This window comes from Malania oleifera, chromosome 11, assembly GCF_029873635.1.
Source record: "Malania oleifera isolate guangnan ecotype guangnan chromosome 11, ASM2987363v1, whole genome shotgun sequence".
Lineage (NCBI taxonomy): Eukaryota > Viridiplantae > Streptophyta > Magnoliopsida > Santalales > Ximeniaceae > Malania > Malania oleifera.
This window is the reverse complement of record NC_080427.1, coordinates 84,136,631-84,142,630: the sequence shown is the minus strand read 5'-3', so window position 1 is coordinate 84,142,630 and position 6,000 is coordinate 84,136,631.

Genomic DNA, 6,000 nt, shown 5'->3' with positions numbered 1-6,000 from the left:
GAGCATAGGTATAATTAATTTCACATACTCAATTTAAATCGATCAAATTTTAATTAACATAAATCTAATTAAATTCACGTACTCAAATTTAATTGGGAATATTTTAAATAATGCTGACATAATCTATTCCCCTTACCATTTTCCAGGAGTGGTGCCTACAACGTCCCAATGATGAATTGACTCCGGTTAAAATGTTCGTGGCAAAAAAAGTGGAACCCAGGGATATTTTCTGTTCTTCAATCGGAACACGATTCGCTGAATAAGTTGAGGGGAAATAAAAAACTTGAGGAGAAAGAGAGAGAGAGAGAGAGAGAGAGAGAGAGAGAGAGAGAGAGAGAGAGAGAGAGAGAGAGAGAGAGAGAGAGAGAGAGAGAGAGAGAGAGAGAAAATAGATGGCGCTTGGGGGTCACTACAATATTTCAGGAGAGGCGTTGTTGTTAGCTGATATGGATGAAGATTATTAGCTGAACCCTATCAATTCAAATGTTGTAAAAATTATTTTTTTTGATGTATTATATACCTCTTGATGAAATCAATGAATAAAGTTCCTTTTTATTCTAAATTGTTGTCAGTGTATTATGGGTGGCTATCTTTGGCCTGCTAGTATTCCCAAAAAAACCAAACATTGCATTGACTTTCCACTAGATAACCCATTGGAGCCTTAATTTTTAAACCAACCCTTTCTTAAAGTCAGTGTAACAAATATTTAACTTGGGTTTGGGTTTTTTTTTTTTGGAATTGGTGTGATCCTAGGGGGTGAATTGGGTTTTAAAATTTTTTGGCTATATTAAATATTCACCGATTCACCACAAATCATATCTCATTTGATATTACAGAATGTATTTAAAATTATTAAGCTATGAGTGTGAACATACACGTGCAGTATATCTCATTTAAATAAAAGTGTGCATGCAAATAATTAGAACTATGAATAAATAAGCATACACATATGGAAATTTAAAGTGCAATAATTAAATGAGATAGATAGAGAGAGAGAGAGAGAGAGAGAGAGAGAGAGAGAGAGAGAGAGAGAGAGAGAGAGATACACACACACACACACACACGAAATTTGTTATCGATGTTCAGCCAAACCAGCCTATGTCTCTACCTTGGGCATAACTCCTAAGGATTATACTAACTCTGCTCACTTAAACGAGTGGAACAGAAGCAATTACAATATCTCCTTACGGGGCGAGGTAAACCCCAGCTCAATTATAAGGCTGGGCCCAACTTGTCTCACTTACGGGGTTGAAACTCCCCAGTTCAATTTCTGGACTGAACCCAACTGATTCATTAAAAATATTTTTCATACAAAAATATGCTTCTGAATACAAGTATAGATGTACAACGTTGAAGCTCTAAAACATACACTCTCTTATGATATGAAATGTGCTCAGTAGAGTAAGGGTGTGTTTCTCAAAATATTTTTGCAATCTTTAAACATAATATGTATATATGATGAAGACTTCAAAGATTTAAACCCTAAACCAAATATTTGTCCAAAAAATATTTTCTATAATGTTAGAATTGGTGTATTCCCAAGAGGGGGGGGGGGTGAATTGGAATTTTAAAATTTATCACCAAGGTTGAATCGGATAAACAACAGTATATACACAACCTAGGGTCTGCCTATTCAATTTCCAAATGCGTAGATAAGTATAATGTGAAATTTAAGTCATACGCATCATTTACCCATAACATACATGTGCGGTAAATATAAAGTGTGGAAATATAAATGAACACACGATATGTTATCGGGGTTCGGCCAACCGTGCCTACGTCCCCGCCTCAAGCTCGCAAGCTAGAGGATTCCACTAATAGCTCACTTAAGGGTGGAGCGGCACCGTTTACAACCAGGTCAAATTAACACAGGGCTGACCTCAACCTTAACCAGGTCAATTAGCGGGGCTGACCTCAACCTACACGCCTTAACAGGACGACGCACCTAGCTTTCCTAACCGGGTCTAAGCCAATCCAGGACTATTCCAGGGCTAGTCTCCCTCTTCAGGCCTGTGCCTGGAAATATAACAGTATTTGAAATACAATCAAATGGTACAGTGAATAAGCTTTCAAGTAAAGCAGATGTGTACCCAAATACTTGCAATTATAACCACCACAGTATGATTTAATATGTAAGCTCAATGTGGTCAATATGGTTCAACTCTCAAAGTATAATCTATCAGTGTAATGCGTACGTGAGAGTGTCGAACTAACAGTCTTTGTATCACAAGATATGTTCAGTAAATAGGTTCACACAAAGATGTCAAGTCTTATATATTTCAATCATTAAGATATCTCAAGCATGTAAGTATTAAACGATGTATATGCTTGATTTGCAAAAGACGTGTAATCTTTGTATTCTGCAAATAATATATGAGTGAAAGAATATTGCAACAAAGATCACAATCACACAAGCAAATATCTCTTCAAAGTATTTTGCAACATAAAAGTACAATAGATATTCAGAAGTGTTTGAAAAGTTTTTGCAAACAAAAACAAATACACTCTTCTAAAGATCTTGCAATGAAGGTGCAAGCTTAGAAGATCTAACAAGGTTTTCTTAGGAAATTCTTATTAGCAAAAGCCTCCTAAGAATCCTAAGGTTTGGCTCTCAAGAAAATCACATCAAACAAGTAACATAAGGAGAGCAAACCTATTAAACAAAACACTCAATCAACTTACAAAATATGTAGGCAATGCTAGAAGGCAAGTATGAGTGGTTTGAGTAATAAAATGAGTAGTATAGGGTTTTTATTTTTCAAAAAATTCTTCCCTAATCAAGGTGGCTAATCCCATACTAATTATCCCAAATGAGGGGGTATTTATAGAAAACCCTTCAAATATAACCGTTGGGGACCTATTGGGAATAATTAGGAAAGTTTAATGACCTTTCAAATATTTTAACCCTGTTTAAAACATTTAATCGCGGTAAAAAAAATCAGGGCAACCCGAGAGGTCCGGTCGACTAGAAATGGTTCGGTCGACCAGGACTCAAGTAGGTCGGTCGACCAGGGCTATTTTGAACTGAGTGGTCGGTCGACTGAGGCAAGGCGATTTTCCAAATTTTAGAGGTTCGGTCGACCGGGCACTTTTTGAACTACATGGCTCGGTCGACCAGAGAGGGAAATTTCCCAAACTTCCGAGGTTCGGTTGACTGGGGGACTTTTGAACTGAAATGCTCGGTCGACCAGACCGCTGGGAATTCTCCCAAGACCCTTCGGTCGACCAGGTTGTTGGAGTACAAAGTTGGTTGGTCGACCGGGGGGTCAAATAGTTGACTTCTAGGTTGTTCGGTTGACCGAGGTCAAATGACCTGTAAGTGCTTGGTCGACCGGGCTTGGGTCAAATAGTTGACCCGGACCGATTTCGGTCGACCGGGCCAAATTGAACTGAGTTGGCCGGTCGACCGAAAGTGCACCAAGTGTGCATTTCGGTCCCTTCTTGCAACATATAAACCCTATTCAAGTGCTTATTACATACAAGTGCAAAGGTGAGTGTCCTAAGGTCACTTGGGGTCCAATTTGAAATCACCGAAAAAGTACGGTGTCGGTCGACCTTCGGCCGACCGAGGGTTCACCCTAAGGTCTTTCTATGGTTCGATTTGAGCTTACAAAGTAAATCATGCATGTGATGTGTGTGAGCTTATTACAAACCGAAAACCTATTTACTATTACAGACCTTTCCTACTTAATTATTACAGACCCGAATATAAATTACAACAAATCAATTATATCAAGGGTCTTTAGAGTCTTCGTTTTCCTCTAGGTCTCCGAGTGCCATCATAGGATACTGCCAAGATAAACCTGCACATCAACTTGGCAATCATTAAATACCTGAGTATTTGTCATAATCAAAACAGGGTATGACCCATAGGGTCAACAATCTCCCCCTTCAACATATAAGATGTCGGAAAACCTAGGGTTATAGTTTCAAAAACTTTGCATAAAACAAAATATATGCATTTGAAGATCTATGTGCAAATCAAAGCAAGAATGTATTTCCCCAATATATTTACCATGGAAATATGTGGAGAAATCTCAAAACTTGCTCTCAAAGAGATTTTAAAAGTGAAAAGAGAATGAGAGTAAACATGCTTTGAATGTAAACAAAATGCCTAAATAATAGTCTCTTGTAAAAATTATTTTCAAGAGTAAATGAAAGAGAGTTTGGAGAGTATGAAAAATTTGACCCCAAAATGATTTTTCAAACGAAAGTGTAAGTGGGGGAATTTTGATTAAGTGAAAAATTTGAGAGAAAATAATTATTAATCAAAGTTGCTAATTAAACAAATGAAAGGAGTATTTATTGTTTTTCTAAAAAAGTGACCTCAGGGACACGCTCAGTATTTTTAAAAATGTTTAATTAAATTTTAGCCATATTTTACCGCTGGTAATTAATTCAACCTGAGAGGTTTGGTCGCCTGGTGCTTAAAGCCAGTCGGCCAAACAAACATAGCGTATTTTGAATTTCAAAGGGGTTCAGTCAGCTGAGCTAGGGGTCAGTTGGCCGAGCAAAGGCGATTTCCTTTCCTTCATCATTTTAGTCACCCGATGAATGGTTCGGTCTACCGGTTCATAATGTTCGGTCTCCTGGTGCCTTTTTGAACTGCAAGTTTGGTCACCAGGGGATAGTGGAAAAGTCAATGACCAGGGTTCAGTTAACCATGGAAGTTATGTTCATTTTTGGTTTGGTCGCCCGAGGCTTCAGTCAACTATTTGAATTTTTGGCCAACTGTGTGTTCGGTTGACCGAGGTTTATAACACAAAAATTGGTAGTCACCCGAGGCTTTTAATTATGCCTAGAAAACTCAACGTTGGTTGACCTAATTTTTACCTTAATTTATTTTGAAAACATTTTGTGTAATTTAGGAAATTTGGAAAAAGGTTTTACGGGAGTGTTTAGGTTTTTAAAGTCAATCTATGGCCATCTGAGCATTCAATCCATATCACGCAGATGCATGCATTATTACAAACCAAAGTAATAAAAATAAATGCATATACAATTAAAAACAAATGTCTTTGTCTTCCTTTTGCTCTTGAAGACTCCATGGAAAGCGTCAAAATGATGATAAGCTTGAAGTTCCTCCCGACTTCCACTTCCCCTTATGTGTGTGTTTGAATTAATGACCTGTTCACATACTAAATACACACATAAGAAACATGTGCTTTCTCAAAAAGTCAACAAGTTTCCTAGTGTTTGGTAATTCATTTGAGGCAATGATTACTTCCAAAAGGATGGCAAACCATTTTTCTACTACCCAAGAGAAAATCAAATAAAAATCCCTTGCTAGCCCTTTTGAGTTTGAAAAATTTATTTCTTGAATACACCATCAAAGGATCACTCCCCATGCTGGGAAAACTTCAAGAAGATTAATAAAGAACCCCAAGAGAAATCTCAAATAAAAAGGGGCACCAAGATCCCTCAGCCTACATTACAGTCTAAAATAAAAAATCTGACCTGATTGGTATGTGCCTGTAGCTCAAATGAATTGTCAAGCTCATTAGAGTTTGAACTACATTATAACCCGATCCTCATAAGATACAAAGGCATCTTGTTCAAAGAACAAGTTCAGTCAACGTTTTGCACCACTATAGGCATATATGTTATTTTAGGGAGGGTTTTTGAGCCTTAGTGTTGGCTTAATAAGGCTTAATCTCATTTTGATGATAACAAATTAAGGTTACTAAATATGCTTTCAAGTTAAGTTTTAGGAATCAAGTATCTTACCAAGTGAAATGATTTGACCTGAAGAGATTTGTTGAAGCTTAGACTTAAGGCTACAAGTCATAAGGGATATGAAGCATATTGAAGAATTGGTTAAAGCTCGAACAAATTATTGAAGCTATGATATGAAGACTTAGGAATTGATTTTATTTATCTTTTTAGAGTCTCATGCAAGTACTTCTATTTTCAATATTGAAGTTGAAGCTCTTAGTATTTATGTTGGACTTGGAGACCTGATTTAGAATATGAAAAACAATTTTTTTAGGTCTACAATAT